At 34.6% G+C, this 21,418-nt stretch overlaps 1 protein-coding gene across 1 annotated transcript in view; it reads right to left on the bottom strand.

Annotated features, from left to right (window-relative positions):
• Positions 1 to 15,102, bottom strand: part of phldb1b (pleckstrin homology-like domain, family B, member 1b) — a 144,835-nt gene extending 129,733 nt beyond the window's left edge. The window contains exon 1 of the mRNA XM_056474492.1: positions 15,042 to 15,102. The gene's annotated coding sequence lies outside the window, so the exon portion shown is untranslated. The remainder of the gene's footprint in view (positions 1 to 15,041) is intronic.
• Between the last annotated feature and the right edge of the window lie 6,316 nt (positions 15,103 to 21,418).

Raw genomic sequence — 21,418 nt, 5'->3', positions numbered from 1 at the left:
TGAAGTACTTGAATTAATCTGTTGCTGTGACTATATAGTTGCTATTGTAACACAAAAACCAATAAAAACAAATGACCCAATACTGTAGGTTTTTACTCTATAGGGTAAATTATACTACAATTCACCACAGTTTACTGTAGTAAAAACTGAATTATTCTAAAGATCATTACTAAAGAGTAATATCTCTACTAAAGTGTTTAATATATACAGTATAATACAATGTAAAATATTATGGTTCAAAAACACTATAATCTTTACTATAAATTACTTTTATAGTTATTCATAAAAATCCAAAATGAAACAAAAAGTGCTTCAGGAGTAATTCATGTGTCGGTGCTCTTTGGGTAAGGGATACATAAAGAGTAAACAGCAAAATTATAAGACCAAGCACCCGAAAAAAAGTCAAAAAATATTTTAAAAGCCTTTATTAACATGGCTATTCTATTAAAAAAGCACAAATAAAAAAAAAAAATGCAAAAAAAAAAACTGCAAACTGGTGCAGTTTTAATGGAATGACCATGTTAAGAAAGGCTTTTAAACTAATCTTTCAAACGCCTTGAACTTATTTACTAATTATATAACTATTTACTAATTCATTCATTCATTTTCTTTTCGGCTTAGTCCCTTTATTAATCTGGGGTCGCCACAGCGGAATGAACCACAAACTTATCCAGCATATGTTTTACACAGCGGATGCCCTTCCAGCCGCAACCCATCACTGGGAAACATCCATACACACTCATTCACACACATACACTACGGACAATTTTGCTTACCCAATTCACCTATCGTGCATGTCTTTGGACTTGTGGGGGAAACCAGAGCACCCGGAAGAAACCCACGCCAACATGGGGAGAACGTGCAAACTTGGTAGAAATGCCAAGTGACCCAGCCGAGGCTCGAACCTTCTTGCTGTGAATTGATTGTGCTACCCACTGCGACACTGTGACGCCCCTATTTACTAATATATTAACTAATTTAGTGTTTATGTTTATTTATAGGTTTATTTTAAATGTCCTTCACAAATACTGGCTGCTTTAGTAAAGGTGAAAAAATTACTCAAAACATTACCGAAAAAAATCATAGCTTTTGAGGACAAACAAATGTGAATACAGCACAGTTTCATAAAATAATAATGTGTCAAATTATTGAGAATATATTCCCAATATACTCCCAATGATGATTTTTTTTTTTTTTGTGACAAGGTGTATTGTTCAACCTATGCGGAAACACAAAAGCCAAAGTCACTCAGTCAGAACAGAGCTGTGATTTACAGCTAAATTTGATGAGCTTCATTAAATAGGAAAAGTCTATAAAAATGACAAACAAACTGAAAAACAGAAAAAAAAAGAAAGAAAAAAAATTTTTTTCTTACCATTAAGGCAATAAGGCATTAAGGTTAAACATTTCCAAGAATTGCAGTTTTCAGCTAAATAACCACAGATTCCCAGTGGGCACTTTAATGTCAAAGTGGTCTCAAAAAAAGCAAAAAAATTAAATAAATAGGAATCAATTTGATGTCAATGGACTACCTCAAAACAATATCAAATTGACACCTAACACTGACATAAAAAAACTGTCCTCTCATCAACTTTTGGCATCATATCAGTTAGCATTTTTGATGTGTATTTCTGAGTGTTTTCTGATGTCGTTTCATCATCAAGGTGTCCACTGGGTGTTTGAAAGGTTTTCAAAAGTATCCTCTATTATCAGCCAAAAACAAACCTAAGCTAACCCAAAACCAAAAATTCTGTCATCATTTACTAACCTGTCTCTTGTTCCAAACCAGTTTGGTTTTCTTTATTCTGTTGAACACAAATGAAAATATTTTGAAAACCTGTAATCACTGACTTCCATAGTATTTTCCTAGTATGCAACCTAATGGTTAAAGGTTTTCAGCTTTCTTCAAAAAATCTTAATGTTCAACAGACAAGAGAAACTAAATAGTGAGGGCGTGTTCATGTTTGGATGAACTGTCCTCTTAAGCACCATAATTGGTACAAGAAACAATCAATTTCCAAAACATTGGACACCCAGGAGGCTAAATACAAGACACAATACAAGACACTCATCATGTAAACACATAGTAGCGTCTCTAATCATATCAACATCAGTGAAAATTGAAACGACAGCAATATGAGTGGGCACTAGGGAGATCACACTGTCTCCAAACATTAGAGAGGAAACACGACAAACAAACAGGATGGCAGGAGAGGAGGATCACTGCTATATGCAGACTTCCTATCGGACAGAGAGTTTCCCGTGGGATGAGGCTGTCAGAGAGTGGCACTAATTTAGCTCAAACTAGTCTTCAAACAATGACAAAAGAATTCAAATGAAACAAATAAATTGTCTTTTTAGATTGTAAATTCATTAATTGAGTGAAACTGAAAATAGGAGAATAAACAAGCTTTCCACTCATGTATACTTTGTTAGGATAGGACAACATGGTTTCCGCTACATTCATTTTTCCATGGCGGGGTGCCACGCCAAAATCGATCCCGCCACGGCTACATTACAGCTTATCATTCAAAACATTTAGTCGTGTTTTTTTTAATAGCGGGTGATAATCGCACCAAAACGTATTAACCGGTAAGTGAATTATAACAGCGTGAACTTTTCTGTAACACGTAGCAGTGCTGTGCGTTATTTGTTTAACCCTTTAAGTTTACATGCTGACTGACAGGTGCGTGATGCGTGAGGCTAGCAAACACGATGTATAGTCGTTTCACTTTACTTCAGGATGCATTAATACCACTCTGTAGGTCTATTGGAGTCATTCATAAACATTCCTAGCAAATCTAATAAATGTTGGAGACATACTTGTAACATAAATGCAGTAAATCGCACTTCAGCAGCATTTATTTGAGAGCGCACAAGAAGATCTGCGCTTGAGCAGCATATAACCATACCACCGAACCACAAGGGGATGCCCCTTGCTCTGAAATGTGAATCTGTTCTGTGCTTTAATTTTATTTAGGCATGGAAACACTTTGAAATAAATACAAAAATGGCAGGATTCCCTTCCCTTCCATTACAAGCACCGTTGCCCCTCCTATGCAATTCTCAAAACAGTCAGTTCATGTAGCGGTGTGTGACTGTCAGACACGCTCCAGAGTGATAAATAGGTGCTGTTTCCCAAACAGATTCTGTACACGCGATTTGAATTGAAGCGAAAGTGGACACTCTGGGTTTTGGGTGCGTGTTTGAACATATACACATAATAATAATATAATTATTATTTTTAAAGTGACACCACCAACCCAGGCTCAATCTGAAAACGTAGTCCCATGGACGTTTCTGGAGACCGCGAAATACATTCCGGGAGGTACGTTTTTTCGAAGTTTTTGTTTTTGCGAATCCACAAGAGGCCGCTATGTATGCTTTTTCGTATCTCAAATTTCTCTCACGAGTGACGTTCGCGCCTGCTGTTCTCGCATAAACCCACCAGAGGCTGCTGTCGACCGACCGTCTGTCTGACTGACTGTATGAGTGGATGACTGACTGGCCAGCCGACCAATCCCTCCTCCGTCCCTAAACCCAACCAATTTTGTCAACTGACCTGCCCATCCACTTACTTCCCTAAACCCAACCAACGATTTACAAAAGCCAGCCATAAAAAGAAAAGCCCTCATCTGATTTTTACCACATTCTCACCCTGTTATTCACTCGTCCATTTAAATTTTTGGATTCTGTCTAACCTGATTTCAAGAACCACTCTTCCCTGGACTCGAACCTGTCATCGTGGTCAACTCCTCTCTGCATCTAAAGGCCGTCGACGGTCACAACGAGCTAACTGGACAAACTGGTCGCAGCGGGAAATCCCTCCACACGGAGGTAAGCGGTCAGCCAGTAAGTGCGAAAAGGAACTGCCCCGTAGCATTCGTTTAAAAAATGCGGCTACATAATTTGCGGTCTCCAGAAACATCCACGGGACTACGTTTTCAGAAAGAGCCTGTGTTGGACACCTCTGTTATTTAATGTGATTAAATGAAAAATCTAAACAAGAGCTTCATTCGTTGCTCTTTAATCAGAAAGTTTAAATGGTAAGACTACAATAAAATTACATGAATAATGATGTGTTAAATATTACTTTATTATGAATTAATGATGAGTTAATGCATGTGCTAATCATGAACTAACGTTAACTACATCATGAGCCACGAGAATTCATGAGTAAACAGTGGCCACTTTAATTCCTTATAAGTACATGTTGTTAATTAAAGTATTAATTAACATTTAAGTTTAAGCTAAATGTAACCAACATGAACTCATGAGCTGTTAATGTATATTTATGTCATGACTTTACTTGGAGGGGCACATCACCATTAACTCATCCTTTACTACTCATGAACTTCCGTGTTTAAACTGTTGATTTTGATGTTGACAGAACACTTTCATATTGTTATTCTGTGTAAACGCACTAGACTGACGTGCATAAGGAATTCATGAGTAGTTAAGAATGGGTTAATGATGATGTGTCCCTCTAAATAAAGTCATAATATAATTATACATTAACATGTTATGAGTTCATGACATAGCAACGCAGTGGCGCAGTGGGTAGTGCTGTCGCCTCACAGCAAGAAGGTCGCTGGTTCGAACCTCGGTTGGTGTTTCTATGTGAAGTTTGCATGTTCTCACTGTGTTCGCGTGGGTTTCCTCTGGGTGCTCCGGTTTCCCCCACGGTCCAAAGACATGTGGTACAGGTGAATTGGGAAGGTTCTGTAGTGTGTGAGTGTGTATGGATGTTTCCCAGAGATGGGTTGTGGCTGGAAGGGCATCCGCTGTGTTTAAAATGTGCTAGATAAGTTGGCGGTTCATTCTGCTGTGGTGACCCCGGATTAATAAAGGGACTAAGCCGAAAAGAAAACGAATGAGTTCATGACATGTTAATGTAACTCATCATTAGTCCATAATAAAGTATTTTAGTTTACTTATTAATACATCCCTATTCATGTACTGTTATTGTTAAGTGTTATCGTTTAAATTATACAGTGAAGAAAAGGTTAATGAGATTTGATAACTTGATTCAATTTCTTTATAATAGCTATTCATTTGAATGGGCTAAACTGTTTGCTAATTTATTTGCAGCTTTTTCTAATGTATACTATTTATTCTATCCTTTGTAAATAATAATAAAACATATTACTAACAATTTCAAATGTTTATTTACACCATTTAACTGTTGAAACAGCTCCTGATGAACATATTCAGTAATTTTGGTATCTCTTATTTTCACATCCCAATGTTGACAGGTATGGCAGAGATACAACTATCTGAAATCTGGTTGTTCCAAAAAAACACATTTAAAGTTGTCTAAATAAAGTGCTATCAAAAATTGGGTTTTGACATATTTACAGTCAGAAATTTACTAAATAACTTCATAGAACTTATAATTTTAATGATTTTTATTATGATTTTTTTTCATCAATAATTCTGATCCAAACTGTGTATTTTTGGCTATTGTCAAAAAGATATTCATGCAACACAAGATTTTGTGGTCCAGGGTCACAACTAAACAAATGGTACAATTTTTAAATTTACAATTAAACAAAATGAATCATCCCCCCACCCCAAATCCAGTGATATAAACGAAGGTTATGAGTAGGCCCACGCGGAATCTGCGCGCGCAGAATTCGGCAGATTTCCGCAAATTTTTAGCCCATCATTGATTCTGTTTATTTAGTTGTGTAAATGTGTGTAAATTTATATTTATTCAGTATTTTAAATTAATTAAAGTAATATTATTGACTAATATGAAAATATTTATACGATTTATTAACAATACAGTTTGTAAAGTTATATTTTCTGACTTTTAGTAGACATATAATATGAGAGACTTGCTTTGTTTACCAAATAAAGTGGATCTATTTAGATTTGCATAGTAAACATTAAATAAAATTAAAAAGGTCTTACTTTTTATTTCATATATTAAGGTTTTAGTTATGATACTCCCAATCATTCCGCATGAATCCGCAGATTTTAACATAATTCTGCGCAGAAATAGCAAAAAATGTCCGCAGATTCCGTCTGGCCCTAGTTATTAGATATACAGTAGTTACAACTGCAGATTTAAGTGACAACTATGAGAAACACAGGCAAATACTGAGAAATAAAGTCAAATTTGTAAGTGATGAAGTCAGAATAGAAAGGCATCACCACATAAGAAGTCACAATAGGATGTGAGATATGCGAGGCAATGCCTAAATTCTGAGAAAAGAAGCCATAATTGCAAGAAATAGTTGCAACTGCAAAACTGTGAGTTAGAAAGTCAATATTATTAGAAATAAAATCTCAGTATGAAGTAATGAAGTCACAATTGTAAGCTCGAAAGTCACATTACCACGTGTACCACGTTACATATGTACCATGTCAGTCATATTATGAAATATAATGCATTTTTTGTGAGCATGCTTTCTCTCAGGTGCTAATAACACATCATCAGACTAATAATTTCCTGGCTCCAAGGTTACTATTGAGCGTGAGTCACTCTTTCTCTTCATGTTGAGGGGGCTGCACAGGGCAGGGGCTCAAGTGAACACAATATTCCAACAGGCACTTGCTCAAACGTTCCGTTGACTTTGGCTGTTTGTTTCCTAAAGACACCGGGCTCGACAAGGCATTCCAGGCCAGCCAGCACAAAGAGCTCTTTTCAACGCATTTAATCCCTGCAGAGGAGTGGCGAAGGGGGCCTGGCTTTCCTCCACTGAGGACCACTGGTCCCAGACTCCAAATTCATAGACACGCAGAACACAAAGCATGCAGAAAAAGCAAAAGTGTCAGAATTTAAAGCGTTTGCTTTACCTTCGCAGAGATGTTGATCTTGAGTGCCTGTTCACATCCTCTGGACAAAATCTCCAAAGCCATGGACAGCTCTTCAGAAATCTCAAAATGCTAATCCGATGCCTTCAAAATCAATCCAAAAGCTTTGTTTTGCGCTTCTATCTTGAATTTCTTGACTAGAAGAACATGATGTCTGACCTTGCACAGGTGTGTCAGGCCTTGCCAGTGCCCTTCAGTGCCAGTGTGCAACTCTTCAACACCTTGGCAAAAGTCCTCACACCATCTCTTTAATCTTCTTCCAAAAATGTGCACTGCTCAAAGCCAAGAATTTTACCTCAGCTGGAAAGTGGCTCACACGCAGGGCCTCGAGGTACAGGAGGAACAACGTCAACACCTCCTTTGGCTGTGCTATTAAAAGCTGACACAATGGGTTGCTGCCAAAACAAGCGTCCCAGAATCCCCCCTCTGGTTCTCGACTCGCCACACTCCTCCAGACATCAGATGAAATGTGCATAAAACGCTGAGTTTTACCAAAAAGCCGGTGTGTATTCGGTGAGATCATCCCAGAGAGTAATCGAAGGAGGGGTGTGTGTTAGAAAATGGGAGGAGGTGGACATGGAGCAAAGGAAGCAGCTTTGGAAATCTCTTGGTCTAATGGAAACATCGTCAACAACGTCCTTCCTCCAGCCCTTCTTTGTCTAAGACTCTTTCTTAGTATCAATACATAAACTAATGAAAAGGCTGCAATACATTTTTCCCTTTGACTCTTTTTAGATGCTTTTTTGCTGATATTTGTGAATTTTTTTATTTTAAAATGCATATACATTTGGAGAATATACCATAGTGGGAGTAAAAACTACATCCAAATTCACATAACTCATCAAGTAGTTGGTACATGAACACAAAGTACATCACATAAAGTACATGTGATGAACGCTTTACTCTAAGGCCATTGGAAAGTAGCTGTGAATGGCAGAGGTATTGATATCGCCATGATGGTGTGGTCACATTTGCGAGGTTTTAATGGATTGGAAACCTGTGTGTATCATAAATTGCAAATCTATATGAGGAAGTCTTTCATCCTTGTACAAAATTGCCAGATTTAAATCAATTGATATTTAACTGACTGACTGGATTTCATGCACACACACACAAATCACATTTAGTCACGTCATTCATACTACACGCATTCTAAGCATGTTGAATGCAGAAGTATTGTTTACGTTTGCCATGTCTCTTTACTAGGAACCAGACAGAAGTTTTTTTCACTTTCACAAGTGCAAACAAAGAAAATGCAAACATTTGTAAACAGGTTTGAAAGTTTATATGTTGGAAAATTATTTAGGTAGCCTGTCCATGTAAAAAAAAAGCACAATTCTGTGAAAATGGTGATATCAAAATTCAAATGTAAAAATTAAAATAATACTAAGGTACCAAATGAAAAACCTGTACTTTGTACTATAGTAAAGTATTAGAGTGAATCTGTTGTGATAATACTACAATTGCTGTGCTAATGCAACAATACACCAGTTTACTGTAGCAAAAGCTAAAGTATCCTACAGTTTTACAGTTAACAATAGTTAATACAGTAATAATAATAATAATAATAATAATAATTCCTTACATTTTATATAGCACATTTCTGGACCCTCGAAGTGCTTTTTGGGAGAAATCTCCTCATCTATCACTAGAGTGTGCATTCCACCTGAATGATGCAACTGCAGCCATATTGCAACAGACTGCACACCAACTGATTGGTGGAGAGGAGACAGTTATGATATGGGGTTGGCCGGTGGGCATATTTGGCCAGGATGCCGGAGTTAAACTCCTACTACTATTTCAAAGGACATCCTGGGATTTTTAATGACCACAGAGAATCAGGACTTCAGTTTAATGTCTCAATCGAAAGACGGCGCTCACTGAGCAGTATTGAGTCCCCATCAATATACTGGGGCGTTAGGACCCACACAGACCGCACCCCTGGCTGGTCTCACTAACAGCACATCCAGCAGCAACTTAGCCTTCCCATTAGGTCTTCCATCGGTCCCAGTCCTGCTTAGCTTTAGTGGGAGACCATGTGAGAGTTGCAGAGAGCTAGCTGCCGGCTGTAATGATCATTAACAAAGAGCTGTGAATACTATAACACACTTTAGCTAAGCTTAATAAGTAATATATAAAAAAAAAAAAACTAAACACATGGTTGTGCAAACACATGGCTTATGATGCCCAGTTTTTCACTGTGTGTACAATACGAGTGGTTTAAAATCTGTTTAGTCATATATTCCAGTACTTATTTTGCTCTTCTGGTGTAAAAACATGTTTCAGACAGTGTGAAATGAAAAGCAATATGTCATTAATTATCAAGATGACCCCAGTTTTTCCAGTCAGCATATTTTGAGCACAGCTGGAGCCAGTCTTATGGTAAGTCAGACCTGGCGTTATGCAAGTCTGATAACAAACCGGCTCCGGCTACTATGGGAGATCTTTCAAATCTCAAATGAAATTCCACACAGGACGCTGGAGTGTTAGCAGTGAATAATGATGCTCAGGAAAATGTGTTTAAGTGTGCAGAGGATATCAGACAGAGGGAGGAAGAGCGAAAGCAGGAGGTAGGAAAGATTGCAGATGTTGCATTACAGCCACACACACACAACCATCCATGTCTTTGCTACATTTTCAGATTTTTTTTTTAAATAAATAAATAAAAATCTGAAGTCACAGCCATGATGTTAACAAATGTTTAGCTTTTTTGGGAGATGCATGATTTATTTTGATTATTATGCTGCTAAAGTAGATATTCCTACAGTATGTTGTTACTGGGTTTTTATTATATGGCATGAGATACAGATGTGAATGATACACAATTATCTTTGATAGTCATTCACAGCACAAGCAAACAAACAAACAAACAAAAAAGGACCCAAAGCACACATTTCTGCATTCCACTGCTCTGGAATGCTTTTACATTGTTGTTCTATAAACAAGAGCTATAAATGTGTCTGTTCATTGTGTATACATCTCTTGTAGCTTCATGAACGACACAGCAATCTAAACCGTCTAAACAGCACTCTCTTAATAGACAAGAGTTTTTGAATAACTTTTCAAAAATTATTCAATTATTTAATAACTGTGGTTTTAGAAGAAAAGAAAAGCAATCTTGAGGGGGTTAATAATATTGAGCTTTAAACTACCTTTATTACTTATTTAACTTTTATTCCAGTCAAGCAAAAACAAATATGATATCCAGAAGAAAAAATTATTAGAGGAAATACTCAAAATGTCCTCACTCTGTTAAACAGCAGGGAGATACTTGATTTATTTCATGAGTGAATTTTCTTAAGCTGTTTCAAAAAACAAACTGATGTAACTACAATGTAAAAAAAATGTTAGTTGACTTTACTTAAAAAAAATAAGTAAACCTGTTGCTTTTAGAACAATTAACTGGGCCTGTCACAATAACCAATATACCGACTTATCACACAACACATTAACATAACCTCAATCATTTTTGGGGATGCAATCTAAATCGCTCATTCATAAAAAACAATTCTAGCGACATTTTAACTGAGTGGACACATGATACCTACACAGTTCTGTCCAAACAACTTACAAAAGATGATTTTCATTATAGGTGCCCTTTAAATCACAAAACTCATTCATTGATTCATTTTCTTTTCGGCTTAGTCCCTTTATTAATCCGGGGTCGCCACATCCGAATGAACCGCCAACTTATCCAGCACATTTTTACGCAGCGGATGCCCTTCCAGCCGCAACCCATCTCTGGGAAATAAATCACAAAATATTAAACTAAATAAAAGTATTGACATTGTCTATATGAAATATGTTCACACACTAAGCTAAAATAAAGTATAGTTTACAATAAAAAAATAGCCCTCCATAAGTAAATGCAAACTTTTTACGTTTTAACATGCTCATCTCTTTTTGCTCATGCTCATCCCTTTCATCACTGAGCTGCACTGGATCAATTGTATAGTTGTGTCATGCACAGCAATGGCACGTATTTGCAGTTTTACCAGAGCCTATGAGTATGATGTCATTTCAATCAAAATAGGAATCAGCTCGTCAGCTTCCCAGAAAAGTTACTTCAGCTCATAAACACTTCCAAACAACTATTGGCCCACCATGGTGATGACGCAATATGTTCATTTAACCTTTTAAATGTCTTCTGTTAGGTCTGTCAGAGGTCCATGAGTGAATAAAAAAACATTGCTTTATAGTAGAAAATACAATTCCAAAGGAAATCACAACGAATAGGGGACAAAGCAGAAAACAACAGTGTGCAAATCAAAGTAAAGGCAGGGTCAGCATGACTAGTGTATTTTGGCGTTGAACTCCATTGTTTGGATTTTTAAAATGTTTTATTAATGATTTTATTGTAATTAGTTTGTTGGAGTTAAAATGGATTAGTAAATATGGGTCAACACGGTGGCTCAGTGGTTAGCACTGTCAGATCACAGCAAGAAAGTCGCTGGTTCAAATCCCGGCTGGGTCAGTTGGCATTTCTGTGTGGCGTTTGCATGTTCTCCTAGTGCTCTGGTTTCCCCCACAGTCCAAACACATGTGGTGAATTGAATAAACTAAATCGGCAGTAGTGTATGAATGTGAATGTGTGTATGGTGTTTCACAGGACTGCAAGGGTCTCCGCTGTGTGAAACACATGCTGGAGAAGTTGACGGTTCATTTTGCTGTGCTGACCTCTGATAAATTAAGGTACTAATCTGAAGGAAAATGAATGAATGAATGAATGAATGATAAATACGGTTGAAGTCATTTTTTTCTATTTATTTATAGATATTATTAAATAAATTAGGAAATTTCCTGTTTACTTTTGGCCCACAGCTCTCAATCAAGCTTGGATTTTGAAAAAGTTTGGGCACCCCTGCTTTAAAGCAGCCTGCTATACAATGCATTACAAATAAATGTTACATGACTGAAGTGTTGAACTGAGCTTGTGAAAACATTGTAACATTGTTATTAAATAAATAAATATTTGTAATCACTATTGTAATATTACAGTAGCTTTATGGATTTTGTTATTGAGATGAAAGTACACTGTAAAAAAAGCTGGGTTTCACACAATCAGTTTGTGTTGGCACAACATGGAGGAATTACGTTGATTTGTTTTAAGTGGTTTGAACACAAAACAATCAAGTTGTCCAAAAAAACCCTAAGAATTATGTTGTTTCCGCTGACTTTAAATAAGTAGTTTGAACAAAACAGCGAGCACAAATGTAAAGAGTTCACTAACAGCAAATAGCAGCACAGGTACTGCATTTAACCTTCTTTTCACCCTTAAATCCTCAGCAAACAAATAAAGATTCACTGTATGTTAGCCACTTTGAATTATAAGTTGATAGAAAACTCCTAACTGTAATAATGTGCAATAGCCGTCATTATGCAAGCCTAAGCAAACACCACTAATGAATGTGTCTGTATTCAGCTTCCAAGCAAATCAATTCCAGCAATGGCAGAGTTCTGAAAGATTCCATTGGCAGGGCCTGTGTGATTTCAGCCCATTCTCAGTGCTCTGGAAACACAGATGATCTGGACAACAGGGGCTTGATTATCAAAACCAAAACCAGCGGAGCATTTTTCACTCACCACTGACCTTCCAAAGTTCTGGAGAGTGATCATGGAAAGACCCCGCACTCCCCCCCACTCCGCCTGTTGCTCTGTACTCGCTCAATGGGCCGCTCTGTTTTGGGTGGGAGATCAGGAGGAGAGAGAGCTACAAACGTGGCACTTACAGTGTGGTGATTCTGCTCTCTTTCTGTCTCAGTAAACTAAAGGTGAGGCATAGACCTTGTTTTCTCTGCGTTTCTGTCGTTTCCCTGAGGCCAGAACATGTAAGGTTGAGATTCACACAAGGTTGGTTTATGTTGTGTCTTTGGCTCTAATAAAAACAAGGTCAGAGCTCATTCCAGTCGCCCTGCATCTGATAGAAAGAAATGTTCAAGACCTCACGCCATATCTGCCATGCTAAATATTGTTCCAAAGGGACTGATAATATTGGGGCTGTAATGTGTTTTTTTTTTAAAGCAATGATTTCTAAAAATAACAGTCCATGTTTGCATCGTGGACCAGATTTTTGGATCAGAAATCCACAAGTTCTGCCAAGAACATTTCCAGGTCAATACATTTCAAAGTTAAGTGAGACACTGAGCAATTAAGAATAAAATGAAGCATATTTTGTTTCCATTCAGTCTTAGAAATAAAGGTTACATTAAGTATATTTAAAATACAGTTGAAGTCAGAGTTATTAGCCCCCCTGAATTATTAGCCCCCTATTTATTTTTTCCCCAATTTCTGTTTAATGGAGAGAAGATTTTTTCAACACATTTCTAAACATAATAGTTTTAATAACTCATTCAGAAGTAGATTTTAAAATATGGAGTTCGATGAAATGCATAAACCTGTCCGACTGACACTGAATGGTAAATAAAAAACACCCCTTACCTCAAAACTCTGTGCATTATAAAGAAAAGAAAACACACTGTACAGTCGGAAGTGTAGCATGCAGTCATAACGTGATTTTGTGCAATGACGCAACTTTAAATGAGTCCGATTTACCATACATTACATTAAATGCCAACTGCGTTTCACGAAAGACAAAGTTAAGATGCCGTTCTTTTATCCCACATGGATGCTATTAAGATAAACAAGAGACAAAAAAAAGACAAAGACCTTGAGTATGGTGAGAATGAATGAATGACAGCTTTTAAAATTGTCTGAGAGACATCCTATTTTTGTCCATAGGACCTTGTGTTTTATTTGCTAATGTAAGCTATTTTATAAAAGACATTATTATATTATTTGAAGCTAACAAGCTTAGTTTACATTATTCTGCTTACATTAAATTTAAATCCCAAATATCAGAAATGACCACAGATTGTTAGAATTTTATTAATGTCCATTTTAATGTTATTGATTAATGCATTTATGCACAAATGCACATTTCATTCATTTATTTTCCTTCTATTTTTTCATGGGTTTACCACAGCGGAATGAACCGCCACTTACTTGACAGACGTATTTTTCATTTTAGGTTGTTTGTGTAATGTGTTTTATGTTTGGTAAAATAATTTATAATAGCATCTTTAGTGATTTTTCAACTAAATACACTGTCTTGTCCCAATAGAGAATTTTGCCAAAAAAAGCACAAGTGGATTTAGCTGGTTTTGACACAAAAGAAAATCTTATTTGTTAAAAACCAGAGAACATGTGTAAAGTGACATTTTTTAAAAAAAAGTGATTTTATTTACTAGCTAATAACAATAAAAAATAAAACTTCTGAACCTAAATATAGGAGCCTGATAGAAAATGCTCATTTACAAGAAAAGAGATCTGATGGACTTATAAAACTTATAAAATTAATTACATATTCATAGTGGCTTCATGACGATCATGTTTATGACAGATTTATGACAAGTTTTGATCTCTTTGTAATGTCAAGCTGTCATAATAAACAATGCCATCTTATCATTTAACATGACCTAACTGAGCAAATGACACTTATCATAAGCATGCATAAAATCTTATTTAAATGTTTATTAGGGTTTCATGACAGCCTTGTAAACACTCCCATCAAGTAAAGTGTTACCAAATAGGTACAATAAATGTTTTTTTAATGATTATACTAAAATTCCTTGTACAGTCTAATTACAAAATTGAAGTTAAACAAATAAAAACAAACAAACAAACAAATGAATAAAATCATTCCTATACCCAATAAGAATTATGGAAATATTAAAAAGCTCAAATGTTAAACATCAAGATTCACAATTTGAATAATACAAATTTGGTGATAAAATATAATAAAAATAAATATAAAATATAACAATAATACAATAAAAGTATAATAAAACAATTCTAAAAGTTGTTTTTATAAAATATATTTTTAATTACATTTATTTATACAACTATATATATTTATTTAAAAAAGTAATTATATAAGTTAAGCATTTATTTTTATTAGTTATCCTTTTAACTGTGTCTAAAGTCATTGGACTGTTATGTTAGGTTTTATGAAATTAAATAATTGTCAATTTAAAAACAGTAGAAAGAGTAACACAGACACACGTTCTCAATATCCTTCAACAAAAGTCAAGTTTTGAACTTCCAAAAGCCTTAAAACAATCAAAATATTTCACTATCGGGAGGTTATTATAAAGCTATCATCCACCAAGCAAAATATTTTTCAACGAGAACTTTCTTACAAGCCATACAGAAGTCCTTACCTGCAATAACTTTCTGGCAGCCTATGAAACAAGACCCTCGACATGGCTCCTCATGGACAAGCTGGACAGAGCCTTGAGAATGGAATAGAGATGCTGTGTGTGATTGTTCAGACACAAAGCAGATTCTCCTGGTCAGCACTGGACAAAAGTCATCTCCTGTGTGTGCCCGTTTCTCTCTCCCTCACACTCGTTCTGTCAACCACTCCTCATCTGACACAAGGCACTCATTCTTTCAGTCAAAGAAGTCCTCACTTGTTCACTAACCTCACAGAGACCCCTACTGCAGGAATAAGTCCACTTCAGGAAACGCGGAATCTCACATTTCTGCAGAAGGTGCACAAAAACACACTGGGGTTTATAATGCAGTTCCTCTTTCTGATGTCAGTCTTGGGTTTTGTCACTGTTGGTATTGCCCTGTGTCAGTCCTGACTATACACCAAAGAAAAGCTGCTCTGATCAGGTGTTTTTCCTCCAGTACACACTATATGGTCATCTTTCAGATGATATTTGGGACTGATCTTGAGTCTTTTTCTCTTCTCTGTTTTGATTGCTAGAAATATTTCATCCTTTCTCCAACAGGAGGGGCATGTCGAGTGTTTTGGAGTGGTCTGCTGGCTCTGTGCCAGAAATAAAAAAATAGAGCTTGATGATTCAGGCTTATGAGGAGTGCTTTAGATAAGGGTTGTTATTTGTCTCGCTTGTTTATGTGTCACTTTGGTCAAATTTTGTTTTTCAATGCTGATTTTCATTTCTTTCTTGGGATTTCGCTGCATTCTAAATCCATTTTTTGATATATAATTCAAAACATCATTTTTGAAGTCATGTTTTTGAACATTTGTAATTAAGAGACAAAGCTGAAAGTTATGAGATACTAAGTTATGATGATTATGAAATAAAATAATTACAACAAATATTATGGGCTATGCTATTGGATGCTTAGTAAAATTTTGTTGATGAAGGCTATGAAATTATGACCTAAAACTGATAATTATGTGTAAATAATAATAATAATAATAATAATAATAATAATAATAATAATAATAATAATAATAATAAAACATTTAATAAAACATATTACTTAAACTGAGAATATGTATGCATCATGCATTTTTAATTACATTTTTTTAATTCAAAAAATATATATTTGAATTGAACGTTAATTGTATTAAAAAATTACGAGAAATGTCAAATTATGTCAGAAAAAAATTGTTGTGAAATAAAAATTAAGACAAAAATAATTATAGGCTACTATGATGAAACTTGTAATTCTATGATAAATTCTTAGAATGAATTGGTATTGTTACATAATTATTATAAATATTATATCTTATACTTTCGTTTTTTTTATAACAAACCTTAGCATATTAATTAATTTATTAATTTATTTATATAACGCATGAGTATTCATACAAATAGGCTACGGTTAAAGCTAACCCAAGAAGCAAACAGGCAGGCAAACAATGGTAAGTAGGCCTACTGCATGGTACTTATTGGGGGGGGGAAACTTGTTTTCATGATGGTTGGTAGACTTTTTTTTTTTACAAACCTTGTCATACTACAACACAAAAACTATATCTTTAAAAATAGTATTTACCTGTCGATTAGCTCAGCTTTAACGTCAGACACTGACAGAAACACTAGGCCCATGAGACTCACAGTATTAGTTGTAGACATATACAAGGAAATACTTCGTTATATTTTATATGAACACGAGGAAAACGTAACATACGACGTAAAATACGGAAAGGAAACTTTTAGTAAATTCACTGCTTGTACGAGAGAGATTTTTTTTTTTATTTTGTTTTTTACTTTTCTTTAAAAAAGTATGTATTTTGTTTATAATAATACGTCAAAACTAAGTTAAACAACATGATACACAATGTCTTCACCGATTAAAATATTCAAAATTCATTTTTTCACAATCAAAAACCTCTCAACATACTGTTGAATGATGGGACAACAGCGCCCTCTAGTGACCGATGATCATTGCACAACAACACAAGATGGACCAGGTTAGCGCCATGTGTCTCTTATAACTCACACATAGCAATCTTAATACACGTAACCGCCCAAAAAGTCAACATAATTATACTAAACTTTAAAATAAAGCTGAGACCGGGTCATTTATTTACTCTCCTCTTTGTCTAATATAACATACATGTGTTAAATGAACATACAGTATAGCACAAGCACTTTAGTGCTAAGCTTCTGTTTGTTATTTGCTCTTTAGGACATTCCTCATGCTCAGTCAGAATGCCTTTCATTTCCTGCTCTGTGTGTATGTGTGTGGTGTGCTAAAGGTGCAACTCAAAGGAGAAAGCAGGGCAGCTGGAGGGTCAGTAACAGGTGTGGAGGAATTTTAACTCCTGCTCACACTTTTACTACGGGAAAGTGCTTCTCGGATGGCCTCTGTCAGAGTCAGCGCCTTCAGGCCCTAAAACCTGCTTCTGAGTTTTATGGTATGTTGAGCACATTGCAAAAACACACACACTGACTTCACTACTGGGAATGGAGACAAATTATAGTGTTGACTTGACAGGAGGGTTACTATGGTTTAGGGTTGCACGGTTTACCGATACTATGGTAGTATCATGATACTATGGCTCCAAAATACTGGTGGTGCCACTGTAGTATCATCATTAATGGCTTATCTACAATAGATAATGTTGCATGTGGAGAAGTCACTAAAATGCTCACACTTTTGCCCAACAATAGACTATTTCATTTTTATAGTCTGTGGAGCCCTTTAAGGTTGCAAATCTGTGTAGAATTCACGCCTTTTGAATTGGTTTATTTCTGTTCCTGTCAATATGATTTAGTAGCCACAACAACCGCTACAATCTCTTTAAAAGAACGACTCACAAAGTGAAATTTTGAATGACTTTGGATTGTTACCTGATATACAACTAAAAAAAACCATAGATGAAAAACCCAAAAGAGCAATGGGAAACATTGAAACAATATTTGACCACTTCATATAGCTGTTTGACAAATGCACTTTTTGTAATGAATTCTGTTTGGTATAATTTGTATCTTCATTTTAATGTATTTTTTGTTGGTCAGTTATCTACAAAATAAACAAAGAGAATGAATGCATTTTCTGTAAAGTGACGTGCAAATACTTTTTCAATAATAAGGAAATTATGAGTTAAATTCAAGCAGGCATTTTGTAACATAAAATACATTCTTTTTGACAGTTTTCTTTATAATTTGAGTTATGACAGTATCTAATATTACTTGGTATCATGATACTTCAGCTGGTTTAGTATCGTAAGATGAATTAATGGTATCGCGACAAACCTACTATGGCTAACTAAACCTGGAGCAATAACTTGATTATTTTAGATCTATTAGAATAATTAAAAAAATATTAAAAAAAACATTTAGATAATAAAGAACTAATAAAATGGCAACAAATGAACTATAAAAACAAAATATAAACTTCACAGAAATGACAACTATATGGTTCTGATAATGTTCAAATTTGACTTGGGAAAGTACTGAACTTTTACTGAAAAAGGAATTAAAATATTTAAAAGTTCATTTAAACTTGATGTATAAAAATAAAACTACATAAACATTTACAAATATATAACATAAACAAGTTTATTTACGAAAGTGAGAAAATTTGGAAAAAAACGTAACATTAAAATAAAAATATTCAAAATATAAATATATTTTATTATACTAAAACACTGCTTTACAGTTCTGAATGATAATAACAACAATAATAATATTAATAATAATAATGTTTATTTTTAGATAAATTAAAAAACATAAAGATCAAAATAAAATCTTCAAAACATAAAATAAAGATTATAACACTAAAACTATAACCTAAAAATATTCTCTCTCTCTCTCTCTCTCTCTCTCTCTCTCACACACACACACACACACACACACACTAAATTCTTAAAAGTTTTTTGTTGCATAAAACAACAAAAAGATGCCATGCTTTTTTTCACAAACGTTCATTTAAATCGCTATACAACAAAATACCAATGCTTTAACTTCAGAAATCAATATTTGGTGGAATAACTTGTCAATCTCAACATTATTTTTGACATTACGTTATATATACTGTCTATGTCAGTGTTTTCCGACCCTGTTCCTGAAGGTACACCAACAGTACCTATTTACAACCTCTTCCTAATCAAACACACCTAAATCAACTCATCAGAACATTAGAGGAGACTCCAAAACCTGAAGTTAATGGGTCAGATAATGGAGACATCCTAAATATTTACTGTTGGTGTGCCTCCAGGAACAGGGTTGGGAAACACTGCTCTATATTACATACATACATTTTTTACATCTGCCTAAAAATCCATACATGTTTATAAGATAACATTTGCATAATGCATAAACAGCAGATGTGTGCAGTTTTTGACATCCCTGTTAGTGTTTGAGCTTGTAGGTTTCAGAAACTGAGCAGGACTAACCTGAAATCGGACCTTCTTGAGCATCATATTATAATCCCGTTCGCTGAAGGCTGTGGTGTTGTCTGTTGAGCGTTCAGCACATGTCGCATACTCCTCATCAGCCAACCTGGCCTATTTCCCAATGACTGACCTCCAGCAAACTCTCAAATCATTAACTTAATCCTTGGTCAATAATTACAATAATGTTTTGAATGAATCTCAGACTGATACTGGAATCCCATGTGAGCATGCAAGTTGTTAGCCCGTGCTAGTGCCTCTCACTCTTTCATGTGACCCTTTTAACAAAGCCTGGCTCAGTGCTTATCTGTGTGTTCATTCATCCGAGAGAAAGAGCCGCCCTCTTTTATGAGCGGGCGAGTGGTCATTAACAGCCCTCCTCTTTTTTTCCCCTCAACACCCCCTGGTTCAACAGCACCCATATGGTCCCCGACTGACCTGACTGTGACATACGGACAACTGAAGTCTGTTGAAGTCTAGAGATACACTGGGTAAGAGGGTGTGCAGCAACCCTTGGATTTTTGGTTAAGTTGTTAGTGTAGATTAGGTAGGACGTCATTGATGTTGACGTCGAAGATTTATTTTTCATATCTTTTGTTTACTAGATTAGATTAGAGGGTTATTATTGAATATTTGTAAGACTGTTTTGGTTGTGATTGGTTCTTTTCTTTAGCGCCACCTATTGCCAGTCTTTCTAAAAATCTGTTGTTTATAGCTTCTAAAATTGCAAATTTTGTGAATAAGTCACTGACTGTTTCACCTTCAATACACTTTTAAACAAATCACTATTATTTGTACACAAGTTATTGTTGTCCGTCCTTACTTTGGAGCACAATTTTCGGTTTTAACCAAATCCTCAGTCCAAGTGTGCAACCCCACTCCCCCCCTAAACTACCCAAGGTTTGTTACAGTGATGCTCACATCTGGACTTTTCACAACTAATTATGTTTGCTCATTATTTAAAAGAAAAACGACTTATTCTAAAACTAATTTCAAATTTTGTTGAAATATTTAATTATTAAAATAATTGAATATTTTTTGTATTAAAATAATTGAATAATAATAATAATAATAATAATAATAATAATAATAATAATAATAATAATATAACAATAATAAAAAATAACAATATAACAACAATAATAATAATAATAATAATAATAAAACTAATAATAAAAAATAATAATAATATAACAATAATACAAATAATAATAACAATAATAAAAATAATAATATAACAATAATAAAAATAATAATAATAAAGTAATAATATAACAATAATAAAAATAATAATAATAAAATAATAATATAACAATAATAAAAATAATAATAATAAAAATAATTGAATGTAAAATAATTGCTATTTAATTAAAAAATCCAAATAATCCAAATGTAATATTAAAATATATTTAATAATCAAATCAAAATTGATTATTAAATAATAAATGATAGTGGTGTAACGGATCACAAATCTCACGGTTCGGATCACATTATGGTTTTTTAGTCACTGATCGGACCATTTTTTAGATCTGCCAAAAAGAGACGATGACAAATGTAATTTGCTTTCCATTTATTACAAAAACAGTACTGCAAGAAACTTTTGGTTTTAACAAACAGAACTGAGAACCTGTAATATTATTAAAAATAAAATGAAGAAATAATCAGCTGAATAAAAATAAATTGTAAAATACTCTGTGAAAAATTCACTGTTACTACTACTGTTGCTAATTACGTTAAATTTATATCTAACATTATAATTTGTACAACTTGTATTTATTTTAAGTCTCATTTTCAATAAATGATACAGTTATTCACTCATTAAACTGAAAAATGTTTCATTGCTAGATGTGTCGTTTTTGAAGAATTATTCAGTAGCATATTTTTGATGGCTGGTTGTCGCCACCTATCGGTTAAATAATGTAATTGTTGCCTACAACT

The sequence above is a fragment of the Danio aesculapii genome, chromosome 15, assembly GCF_903798145.1.
Source record: "Danio aesculapii chromosome 15, fDanAes4.1, whole genome shotgun sequence".
NCBI lineage: Eukaryota > Metazoa > Chordata > Actinopteri > Cypriniformes > Danionidae > Danio > Danio aesculapii.
Note: the sequence above shows the minus strand (reverse complement) of the source record. Positions and strands in the feature narration are given on the sequence as shown.